We start from the raw sequence: 13,386 nt of genomic DNA, 5'->3' as shown, positions 1-13,386 counted from the left end.
TGCAGGAAAGGGTTAAGAGTGGCCCTCTTTTTCCTATCTTTAAACCCCCTGCAGTTCCACTGGAAAATATCGAGTTGCTGTTGTTTGGAGCTTTTATTATTTTGTTTGGAATTACCTGTCATCATGAATTTATTATTGAGGAGGTGTCATTTTCGCCACTGCTTCCAGCGTGGGAGCCTGGAGAGGCGTGGGGGACTCAGTTTGGTTGGTTAACGACTGGGCTATGTTGTTCTCGGATTCAGAATTTGCCATGTTACGATGTACAATTTTGCGTCGGGGTTGTTCTGTTGTCTTAATGCTAGTTTTGAGTTGGTCCAATTGGGGTGTGAGCCAATTTTGAACGGTTTGTAGTACACTGGCTGTGAGAATTGGCAAAATGCTTTGCTTGAGGTCTTGCATAGCGGCTTGAACTGATAGGTCCAGCTGCTGCGGAATAATGTCTTGTACTGTAAGCTTGGTTTGTTCTAGGATCATTTTGCTCTGCTCCTCAAGCTTAGCCTCTAGTCTGCTTAGTCGACCTTCTATGTCGTTCGAAGCACCTACTACAGTTTTAGACACACTAGTGTTACCGGATACGTCTGACTGAGTGTCCTGCTCATCGTCCGAGCAGTCGCAGGTGTGCATAGCCACCGGTTCCGACGGTGGTAGAGGAGTAGCAGCCTGCGACGCCTTCAGTGCCCGATTTTCACGTTCCAGAGTTCAATGCGTTTTTTCATGGCTTCCAATTGTTTTAAAATTTCAGAATTGGAGGGGGAGGCAGTGGTGGTGGTGAGAGACTGAGAGGAGATTCCTACCCAATTGCTCACCTGTTTGGGCGGGTTTGCCAGTGACGGGAAATCCTCGGCGCCGAAGGTAGGCGGCCTCGACTTCTGTCCGGCTGGGGCTTTCGTCGGCTTGGGCTTGTCATGCATGGGCTTCGCTTTTTCGTCAGTCCTGAGAGGGGCTGAGGGCTCTTCTTGCTTGTTTTTTAGTCCATGTTGCCGCTGTGTTAGAGCGGGCTTCCATGCCTTCCGGAATTTTCCGACGCACTGCGCTGAGCCGGCGAAATGGTTTTCACCGCATATAAGGCACTCGGGTTGACAGTAGTGCTTCGCTGGGCCCTCCGGAGTGAGTTCCACCTTCGCACCACAGTGAATGCACCGCTGATTGTCCAGATTGGGGCGCGCATCCGGTCTGTGGCCCACCGTTCCATACCGGTAACATGCCGGAACCGTTTTCTTGTAGTAGCGCACTGGCACGTTTTCAGAGCAGTAGTGAATGAATCTTGGAACGCGGCGTCCTTTGAAGGTCACCACTGCAATGTTGGATGTTCCGAGTTTTCGCACATACAAAATTTCGCCGTCGATCCACTCGAGCTTGCGTCGAAGGGATTCCGAAGTTTCATTGTCTGCGACGGTGACGACACCCTTGCAGGTTTCTCCGGCTGATTTCCAATGTCCTTGAAATGGTACCTGGCGGTCCCCGATCGTCAGCGTGATGTCCCCGATGAGCTTCGAGGCCAGGCTTTCCGTTTTCACACCTACAACAACGATGTTTTGGTCCCACACCGGCTACACGGAGATACCAGCGTTCGTGGTGCTGCCGGTGAAGCGTTGCACTGCTGTGCCAATCCCGCCTGGGCTAAACGCAGCGTGCAGATCCATGGTTATTTTTGGTTTAAGCACAATAACCAACTCGTCCGACCGGCGTCGAGGCGTGTGTGTTGGCTTCCACGTCGCCAGCTGCCGCGGGGACTCAACGCAAGCTGCGGGTGTTGATCCTGTTTTGCGAGCCTGTGGCTGGGCGGCGGCCGTCGAGCCTCGGGGCTTCATTTTAGCGAGCTTCTCTTGCATTTGGCGAACCGTGATCCGAAGATATTCGTCTTCACCTGGTATGGGGTCTTCCCGTGTTTCTGCCACCTCGATGTCAACCCACTGCATCGTGCTGGGGTCGTAGCCTGTCTTCGTGGACGCTGCCATGGCTGGGGAGCCCGGGCGTAAGCCTCGTCGGCGTTAGGCTTAGCCAAGCTCGGGCGTCGCGTGGTGTTGAACCAGTCGTAGATTGGCGGAAAATGGGCCTGCCTGGATAAAATAGGTATCCAAAGGTTCCTGATGGCTTCGCCGAAACGCTGAACCCGGTTTCTGGTGGATATTTGACAAAAGTCCACAACATTCGTCGATTTCCGGCGGAGCCGACGTGACATGCGTCTCACGCGCGCGCTGAAACGCCGCGTCTCCCCTCCTGCTCGAGAAGCGACGTCTGTTCATTGCTGTGTGAGAAAAGTTGTTTTGTGGAAACAACTTTCTTGTGTGGGGGGTGATTGTGAGGATTCAAGAAAAACGACAACGACGAAGGTGCGGGACAAGGCACGTGCGATTACGAGGCAACTGTGCGCCAATCAGCTGATGACTAGCGGTGGCCCATAGAAGTGGCGTGCCACGATTGGGCCACGTGTGATCATTACGTGGCGGTAAGCTTTGTGGCTGGGGACGAGCCGGAGCAGCGGCAGACGGAAGACCGCGGGCTGAAGCGTCGGACGCAGGCGATCCAGGTTCCGGCCAGGGAACGCGGCCGTCCACGCTGCTGCCGTCCAACCACCAGCCGGGGCGGCATTGCCGGCACGAGTACTGCATCTCGGGGCGCGGCCTGGCCTGCTGTTCTCTTCCTTGCCGAGGGCATCGCGGATCTCGGTGAGGCGTCTCCACGGTCAGCCGTTCGGCACAGCGATGAACGTGGCCTGGCTAATGGTCACGGTTGCGCCGAGCATCGCGTCTCGACGCAAGCTGTTCGCTGGACGGGCTGGCCATTCCCCGCATGGAGCATCGCGTCTCCGATGCTGGTTGACTGTTCCGTAGCCGCACCCATGCCATCAAGCGCCGGTGTCACCAGAGCGTCGCACATCGGCAAGGGACGAGCGAGACGTTCTGCTGGGCGAGACGCGGGCGTGTGTTCGGAGAACCACGGAGCCGGGCGAGGTTCAGGGTGGCCGAGGATCCAGGTGCCAGAGGAGTTCTGGCTGAATCGAGGATCACCGAGCGGTGCCGAGCCGTACCGAGCGACGCGCCAGACTCGGACGTGGGCCGCGAGCTCATGAGCTGCAGTGTGCACCCGAGGGTACCTGGCGGTGCCCTGGCCAAGAAGAAGGAACGTGGGAAAAAGAGCTCGAGGGTTGAGGCCACGAAGGCAGACGAAGCAGTGCGCCGCTCGAGAGGACGAGTTCCTGGCAGCGTTCCAGAGCCGCACGTGGGACCCGTACGTGTCGGCCAGGTCGAGCTCCAGTGTTTCCGTTCGAGGTCGAGTCCGTCGGCCTGTACAAGGTAAAAGGACGGGGCCTGCTGAAGGGCTCCTGCCTGGGTGCAGTGGCCGGGAGCAGGTTCGTGGGCGAGGCCTACCGGGCGTGGTCCTCGTGAGCCGTGGCCTGACCCTGGACCTCAGGAGTTGCGACCCTGACTGCTGGGTTGGCCGCGACGTCTGACTATACGGCGCACACGGTAGCGCATCCGTGTGCCGTCAGCCGTTCCAGCCGTGCCACCTTTGCCCTCGCGCACGTCGACGACCGCATCATGTCGGGACGACGGGGACCCAAACTGTGAGGCAGCGGTTTCTGCTTGCAAACCGAGAACTATACGCGCTGGACACTGAGTAAGCGTAGCCGCGAGCTCTCCGCATAATAGAGGTCTGACTCTCGTGCAGGTGGCGTGATGCTTGGCGTGTAGGGTTGGATATATAGTTTTATTTTCACCTGCCATTTCCTCTCTAGTGTGCAATATAAAGCTTCTTTTGTTCGCATCAATTGTTGATGTTAATCCTTTCTCGTCCGCTATCGACAAGCATAGCGACGAACGTCCTAAACCATTGCAAATGGCTTGGAAAATTCTTAACTGTCATTTCGCCTTTATTCCACTTATCAAATGAAGGAGAAGCGTTGCCCTCAACGAGTGGTGGGACGCTGATGTGGGTTTATACCCCACTGCTGCTTGAAGGTACTGCTGCTTCCATCGCATCTACTCGAGTCAAGAAAAGCGTCAAGTCAAACGAAAGCCATGTATCGAAACGCGCGATCTGGTGCCTACATATACCTGTTAGCCGGTTAACGGCTGTTCAGCGTGAGCAGTCTCTTTTCCCTAGCAGACGCTACCTGCAACGGCTTTCAAGTTAATGTTCTCTCAATTACGTTTCGTTTGATATTCATGAAGGCACGTTAGAGAGTGCTTGCGTGAGTGTTACTCGTGATGATGTCATGTAAGTCACTAGTGATCAAGTCCGTTGGCCGAGTCATAAGTATGACGTTATTGCTCTCTCACAGACGTTTCGATATGCATGAAGATAGGTTAGGACAGCGCGTGCATGTGTGATAGGCGTGATGACGTCAAATGAGTCACTAGTAATCACGTCGCTAGGCCTAGTGAGAGCATTCCAGTTATTACTCTCTCAAAGACGTTTCGTTTGATATTCATGAAGACATGTTAGGACACTGTGTGCGTGTGTGATAGGCGTGATGACGTCACGTGAGTTACTAGTAATGACGTCACTAGGCCTAGTTACAGCGTTCAAGTCATTACCCTCTCAAACACCTTTTGTTTTATATGCATGAAGGCACATTAGAGAGTGCTTGCGTGAGTCTTAGGCGAGATGCCGTCATGCTAGTCGCTAGTGATTACGTCACTGGGCGTAGTGACAGCGTTCAAGTTATTACTCTCTCAAAGACGTTTCGTTTGATATGCATGAAGACAGGTTAGGACTCTGCGTGCGTGTGTGATAGGCATAATATCACTTGAGTCACTAGTGATGACGTCACTAGGCCTAGTGGTAGCGTTCAAGTTATTGACCTCTCAAAAACGTTTTGTTTGATATGCATGAAGGCACATTAGAGTGCATTAGAGTGATATGCATGAAGGCGCATTAGAGTGTGCTGGCTTGAGTCTTAGGCGAGATGACGTCATGCGAGTCACTAGTGATGACGTCACTGGGCCTAGTGACAGTGTTCAAGTTATTACTCTCTCAAAGACGTTTCGTTTGATATGCATGAAGACAGGTTCGGACACCGCGTGCTTGTGTGATAGGCCTGATGACGTCACACGAGTCATTATTGATCACGTCACTAGGCCGATTGACAGCGTTCGAGTTATTACCCTCTCAAAGACGTTTTGCTTGGTATACATTATGGCAGGTCAGACATTGCGTGCGTGGGTGATAGGCGTGATGACGTCACCTGAGTCACTAGTGAATAAGTCAGTTGGCCGAGTCATAGGTAACACGTTATTGCTCTGTCAAAGACGTTTCGTTTGGCAAGCATGTCGGCAGGCGAGTAAATTACGTGCGCGGGTGATATGGGTGATGACGTCCCCTGAGTCACTGGTGATCCAGTGGCTTGGCCTAGTTTTAGGTATCAAGCCCCTGCCCTTTCAAAGACGTTTCATTTGAAATGCATGACGGAAGGTTAAGACAATGCGTGCGTGGGTTGTATGCGTGGGGACGTCACCTGAGTCACTCGTGATGAGATCATTGGCCTGGTATCAAGTTATTACTGTGTGGACGGCGTTTCCTTTGATATGCATGTCGAAGGTGTGAATAGTGCTTATACGCGGGTGGTAGGCGTGATGAAGTCGCGTGAATCACATTGTGTCACTAGTGACTCATTCATGGTTTTCCCTCTTAAATTCACTCCAAAGCTATTCACTCCACGCATTCTCGAAAATTCTGGGTCGTTTTGAAGTCCCAATGTCCTCAGGATTAAATTTGCTGGCGTCTGGATTAAATCAGCTGGCGGTTGGATTAATTTCAGTGGCACTTGGATTATAATGGATGGCACCTGGATTACTTTGAGTGGCGGCTGGATTAAATTGACTGGCGCCTGGATTAGTTTGGCTGGCGCTTGGATTAAATTGAGCGGGGAGAGAGAAACGAGAAAAAAGGAAGGCAGGGAGGTTAACCAGATGCTAGTCTCCGGTATGCTACCCTACACTGGGGTTGGGGAATAGGGTGCTGAAAGACAAAGAGAGAGTTAAAAAATAAATAAGAAAAAAACACTGACACCCACGCACACACAAAATCAGTCCACTCAGAGGCGTTCCGACAGGCCAGTAGTTCGCAAGAAGCCCAGTAGCGCTTGCACGGCTTTCTTCTGTGACGATGAGTCATGACGATGGCGCAGTATTGAGCGGGAAAACCTGTAGTACACTCCGTAGCGCATATAACATCCTTCTTTTTTTGTGTGTGTGCGTGTGGTCTCTGTGATTTTATGCTTCACTTCGATTTTTTTTTCAGTATGAGCATGTTGCTTTTATCTCGGGTGTAGGCAACACATTTGGGTGTTGAGATAAATTTCAATTGGATGTCCGTGCTGATTCTCGTCTCACATGTGCTGCTGTGTTTACCGCTGAGCAGTTTGAAGTATGGAATACCAACTAGTCTGCAGCCACATATGTTGCTCCATGCGCAGACACCCTGGAGTGCTAGCCGCACGCTCTAAGTCGAATGTTTTTTCATCGCTCATGCAGCCAAGGAAGCGAATAGCGAGGCTTGATTTGCGGGTGTCACATGAGCACTTTCTATCGAAAGTGAACTTATGAACCGTGGTTGACTCATCTCCGCATCTAACGCAATCAAGAAACTTGGATTGGATAGCCATCGAAATTATATCGTGTAATGCCTGTACTTTGAGGTCAGAAATGGTCGGCAGCTTTTCTGAATAATGTAGTGGTTAAAGTACCGCGCATTAAAGAGCTCAGCTAATACAAGTTTGATGCTACTACGCATGTAAAATGAAGTGTTCGACGAACAAGCGCAAGGACCAGAGCAGGTTGCCGAACGGCCGCGCGAACCACAAAACTACAAGCGCACCCAGCAGAACTGGCAACACGTACGGACTACCACACCGTCATCACCTCACACAACAGACGTAAATATCACGGATGTCAAAGAGCCCTGAAACAGGTTGGCGAGTCCTAGACACCGTGGCCTTCACGCAAGCTCAGGCGAACCACAAAATTCAGCGGTTCCAAACGCGAACACAATCTAACTGTTCACGCTCACAAAACACATTGCAACGACAAACACAATCACAGTGTGCGCCAACGATGTGAACACCAAGCCGACCATAAACACGAAAAAAAAAAAAAAGAGTCGCTCGCTGGCTTCCGTATCGACCGGTTGTGCCCTCGCGATCTGCGACGTCAGCGCAGCTCTGGCCAACTGGGCTGGTCCTACGTCATCTCATGACGCCGATCTCTGACGACAGCGTAGCTCTGACCCATAGAGTTTCCCAAAATTAACTAGAGGGCACTCTGGCACTGTGATCGTTCAGCCACCGTGGGAATGATGCGTAGTTAAAGTGTTCTAGAATAACTTAAGTTATAGTGTTCTAGAATAACCCCTTTCTAGAACACTTTAGCGTAGTACACACATTTGCCTAGTCTTCGTACTTGCGGGCGGCGAATCGTACTTGCGGCTTCGTTTATTACTGGTTACGGTTTTGTTTTGAAAGAAAGAACGAACCCTTTTGAACTTAGGGACTTGATTCAAAATAGTAAGCTTAAAAAAAAGAAGGTTTTGAAGCGCAAACAGTGAACATTTGCTAATTTATGTTTTCGTGAAAAAACAGCTTCAAGCCACACGAACACACACGGAGCCAGAAGCAGGCCAGAAGTACGAAAATTAGTCAAATGTGTGTACTACCCATCATTCCCATTCTCGTTGAAGCGCCGTGTGTGGCAACTCCCATAGACACTAGCGCCAGAGTTCCCTCTAGTAAGTATTGTGGAAAACTCAATGCTCTGACCCACCGGACTTGCCCTACGCCACCTCCTGTCGCCGACAAGAGCTCTCGCAAGTGGTGCCCCGTCCTCGGACTCCTGTGACCATATGTTTCCATCTTTTCTATCTCTCCTATCCCCTCGATATGTCCTCGCTCACTGGCCTAGCGCATCTCTCTTTCTCTATACTTTTACTTCTATCCTTTGAATCCCTCTTCACCCCCATCCCCTGTAAGCTACTGTTGAGGTGTCGCACCGTGATGCAGACAGCTACGGGGCTCACTTTTCTCTTCTTTTCCCTCTCTTAGAATCACTTGGTACGCCCGATGTGCCTTCATCAAAAGAAAAGCTTCCATAGTTGGTTGGTTGGTTGGTTCCTCAACACCTTGGCGCAACCCACCTAGGGGGATAGGCCATGAATTGGACGGTGCCTTGCTTTTTAAATTAATTCACTCCTTGAAAGGCAGGGTTGTATTAGTTGGTAATATAGGTAATTTAAAGTTGTTATACTTCTAAACAAACAAAAAGAACCTTGAAAAGAAAAACCTAATAAACACACAAAAAGAAAAAAAGAATATATATAAAACAACGGAAGCTATCAATTTTTAGCATTCCATTCTTTTAGATTCGGCAGCGTCTTTTGCGCCGCGCAGCGCAGCAACCAACGCCACAGAAAAACGGCTTCTGCACCGCACGGAAGTGACGTCACTTTAGAAGTTATCAACTAATGATAGTTAAATGTATGAATTAATAATGTACAATGCGTTAAACCTACAAAAAATTCAATAAGCAAGTGAATGACGAGTCAATCAGCTTATATTTGTAAATTAAACAGATATTACGAGTATAATAAATACAGGCGGCGCCATGGGCGCTGCGGCTGCGAAAGGTATACAGTGCGAGATAGTAGGCGCCTGCAATGTGTGTTGGTGGTGAAAACTCCGACAAAATCACGGCCATAACCTAGGCCGCCCCCAAGGAGGAATGGAGACCCTGTGTCGTCGCTGCTTCATGTGATTGCTGGTTGCCCAGTTGAACCTGTTGGTTGGAGCTAGAGCGACCGCCCACCGCGCCGCAGCTTCATCCGAGTGTGTGCGCCATGAAGTTTTTCAAAATGAAGTGCTGATTATTGTTGTTTCGAGATTGCAATACCAATCGCGGTGTTCTCAAAGGTGAAAGTGGCCTTGCTGCCTAGTTTTGGTTGCCGCGATGGACAAGGTCGACGATGAAATAAATGCTTTCGCAGGGTTCACGTGTGACTGACCGGACGCACATGCATGAAACCCCAGTGCGTCTGCGAAGTGTTCTTACGATGGATGGAAACAACTTTATTGCGACGTTCTTACGAAGCCTGTGATCTACGAAGGCCAAATCTAGTGCATTTCCGGCTGTTTTGTTAAGTGCGAACAAGTATACGGCCGTTCTCATTCGTTAATTGCTACGTAAATGCTTCCGTGCTGTCACATGCCTTGCGTGTTATTCAGCAAGGCAGACAAAATGTTATGTAGTTAGATGGGCTAACGCCGTCAGCACTTCCTCTTGGGCATCGTTTATCAAGTGCTGATCGCCTAGACCGTTGCGGTAGCACGTCAGTATTTTGAAGCGGCCTGCCGGTTACGTCGTCAGGTGATGGTATACTGAGCAACATAAAGTTTCCTTAGACTACGTTGCAGTGCGCCTTTCTGTCATCAAAGCTTTGATAAACCGTGGAAATCAGCATTCCTGACACGTGTGCCGGAGAAACTAATGCAGCCAGCTGCATTTGAGTTTTTAGTGTCCTTTTGCGTCTCGCCGATTAAGAGCAATAATTCGCAACACTTTATCAAAGTAAATATATCCAATTCTGCGAGAGTCATCAAACATACGATATTGAAGGGCCTGTGGACAGCACCACCAGCAGCAAGCCAGGCTGACGGGAGGTCAATGAGCTAGCGCAAATTAAACAATACATGCGCGAACAAAAAAGAAAAGTAACAAAGACTGCAATAAGGCTTGAACCACCGACCTCACTAGTTCACATTGGGCCGCTCTAACCAACTAGGCCGCAGCTTCTTCTTTTTTTTTTTATTGCAGCATGTAACATTCAAACAACAACAAACACACTCGGACTGAGCTTCTAGCTCAATTCCATGGCTTCAAGGCAGATGAACCATTCCAATTGATTTTGAACGATTAACAAGCCGGCTTTGTATTGTTGCCACGCTGGACCTAACATTTTTTTTTTTACTTTCACGTTTGAACGTAACTTTTACTGCTTCTATCATTATGTCTAGACGTACCACTAAACACTCTGACTACTCAAACAAAACGCCTAACCAAAAAAATTGTGACGTCACTTCCGTGCGGCGCAGCAGCCGTTTCTGTGTGGGGGTGGCTCGTGAGCCGCGCGGTGCAGCAGTAACCGGCGCTGTAAACTTTGACGAAAAGCCGCAGTGTTCCACAAATCCACCTAGATCCAAGCCAAGTTGAGTGAAAAATAGTGTTTTCGTTATTTTGACCGGGTGAATATAGCATATCGGCTATTCTCACCAGGTCGCAGCAGCGGCGGCTGTTTTTTTTTATTATTATTGCGGTGGTATTCTGACACCAATGCTTCTGTATGCACTCTCATGGCGCAAAAACAAAGTCATTACTTCGTCCCAGGGTGTACTACAGGCAAACAGTCAGATACAAAGAAGCATGCGTTGTTTCGGCGTCCCAAAAGACAAAGCGCTGTTAGTGCAGTGGCGGATATCCCGCGCGCTGACAAGCTGCTTCAAGAAAACTCGGCTGTGTGCAAGCTGCACTTCGACGCGAAGTACATATTCCGGCCCTTCGAGCACACTGTGAATGTCGAAATTGTCCGCATTGAATGGGGTAGGCCCGTAGGCGTGCTTGCCCTTCATGAGAGAAGGGGGGAGGGGGGCGAAGGTTCATAGCAGGGTACCACCTTCCTATTAAATCAGTGTATGAGGCAGAATTCGCGCCCCCCTTTTATGTTCTTTTTAGATGACTATAAAAGAGTTCCCCGCTGCCTAGTCAATGTACAGAGCAGATTTAACGTCCCCCTCCTACTATGAGAGGGGGTGCCCTCTTTGCCCCCCTCGTGCGGACGCCTATGAGAAGGCTTTTCGGAGCTCTTCGCATTTGTAGACACCCTCGAAATAACTTTTTCAAAATGATTTAGCTACAACGAGATTCACAGTGACAGCTTAAAACAACTTGTTTCTTGTTTGAAAAAAAAACAAAAGATGTCACACACTGAGCTGCACACAACATGGTCCGAGCCTAACCAATCAAGTGATCAAGTTTTTTTCTGCTTACCCATTTGCGTTTTTACATAGTCACTTCGGAGCGAGAATCTTCCCGTGAAAAGAGGAAGTAACTGAAGCTTAGGCGCGTCACCACGGCTTGCATCCTAGTGTTCTGTGGGGCACTTGTGAACTGTAAAACTTTTTTCTTGAGGATAAAAAAAGACGCGTGCCAATTATTAAAAATCTATTGTTGTAAACAGATAGTGCCACTACTTGGAAATACGTTGTATGACCTGTGTGCAGAAAATCAAAGGTTTTCATCCAGATACCGCTTGTGATTCTTCTTTTTGACTCTCTCGCTTGTGACTCTCTGCCTCATGATGAAGTATTAAAATGTATAAGGGATAACATAGAATTTTTGGGGGAAATGAACTTCCAATTAAAAACTGGCATCAGTGTGCGCGATTTTCTTGAACTGGTTTTGCTGTACCTTACCTCTACTTTCGTTCAATGGAATGATTGCATTTATGTGCAGGAAAAGGGTGTTTCAATCGGCTCATGCATAGCACCTCTACGCAGTGATTTTCCATTGGCAAAAATGGGCAAAAAACTGCAAGAAAAGTCAGAAGGCTCGCATGTCGTAAAAGTATTCAGATACGTGGATGATTTTTTGGTTCTTTTAAATTGTAATTCTTCTATGTTTCACTCGTTTGCGACTCAAACGATAGGCGTGTTCGAAGATTGTTTAAAGCCTCTTGTGTTGACACATGAAATGCCCGAGAAAGACAATTTGCGTTTTTTGGATTTAAGACTGTTTTTTTAGCTCACAGCACATCTGTTGGTGTTATGAACCACGTGCGCAGAAACCTCTACTTCCTTTTTCTTCCGCTCACAGCAAGTTAATTAAGCAAGGCTTAGCACGAACCTGTCTTGAGAATGCCTTAAATAGGTCGTGCATCCACAATATCTCTGCGAGCTTCAAAGCTCAAGTTTCCCGTCTTAAGGCTTCGGGTTTCCCCGAGGCGTTTATCGCTTCCGTTGCTGAGACTATCCTGCGGACTAATAAGGCAGAGCAGAGGCAGCGACAGAATCCGAGCAACACGGATACAGAACGTGAAAGGATAGCCGCGATTCCATACAAACACCAGATATCACATAGGCTCAAGAAAATCGGAAAACGCGTTGAAGTTCGTGTCCTGTTCTCAGCTCCGTTCAAATTAATCAGCCTCACCAAATCTATAAACTCCCTGAAAACGCACTCATCAACGGAATGCAGAGTTCAACATAGAAACAGGTATGCGGCATGCTCCCGAAAAGTTGTCTCTAGGACCCCCCTTTCATGCGGTGCTTGTTATGTCGGAACGACCGGAAGGTGTCTGAACGATCGGCTGAGAGAACATGCTAACAATGTTAGAAACGGGAAAGAAGGTTTTTTTGCTCAGCACTACAATGAGTGCAATTGTGTGCCCCTTTTCAAGGACACAGCGACGCTGTACAAGCACAGAGACGAGCACACCCGAGTCCTTGTCGAGGCCGCGCAGATGGTACCGAACAGGTGCCTTGTATTAGCAAGCCCTCCATGGCTCTGTCCTCGAAGGAACTCAGGTTCCTCGAAGGTTTCGGTGCGCGCAAGTAGTTAAATTATCTTTACTTCTCTGTTTCGTTTTCTTAAAGATTTTCCTTTGCCGTTTTTCTGTGCTTTTGTCTTGTTGTTGTTTTTTTTGTTTTTTTCTCCTACTCATGTTCTGCTCTATGTGCCATATGGTTTTTTGTCACATGGTTACTGTCTCCTCTATATATTTTGGTGCTCTGTGCAATAAACTAAGTTGGAAGTTAGTGCTCGTGTCTTTCGTGTCCTTCTTGTCTCTGTGTCGTCGTTTTGTTCTCGCGCTATAACTATCGTCATGCCATACCAACTAGCCCAAGCTGCCACACTTCTAAGTCCCCTTCGTGTTCGGCTCTAGCTGTTTAACAACCGGGCGCCCCGAACATCTTCAAAACAGCCGCCTACCAACGTCACTACAACGTTGCCCGTGTCCCACACCTACAATACTCACAACGCTGATTATTGATTCGGAGAGAAAATATAATAATGGTGTTCACAAACACAAAGAAATGAAGAGAAACTTATCTCTCGTTGCGTGCTGCTCCTGCACCAACTGACCTTGCACAACCTTGCACGACCCTAAAGAAGCTCAAGCAAGATTAGATATTAGGCAACGTGGAATAGGTAGGCTTGCCTTAGGGCGATAACAGCGCCTACAACATATTTAGGCATGACCGCGATAAAAAAAAAGAGGCGGTGGCGCAGGGGCGGCGCCAGGATGTTTTTACTGGGGGGGCAACCACGAAAAGTGAGTTCCTCCAGGGGGGCAAGCAAGTGGGGAGCTTATGCGTTGTATTTTCACTGTCTTACTCTC

Source organism: Rhipicephalus microplus, chromosome 5, assembly GCF_043290135.1.
Source record: "Rhipicephalus microplus isolate Deutch F79 chromosome 5, USDA_Rmic, whole genome shotgun sequence".
NCBI lineage: Eukaryota > Metazoa > Arthropoda > Arachnida > Ixodida > Ixodidae > Rhipicephalus > Rhipicephalus microplus.
This window is presented reverse-complemented; position numbering follows the sequence as displayed.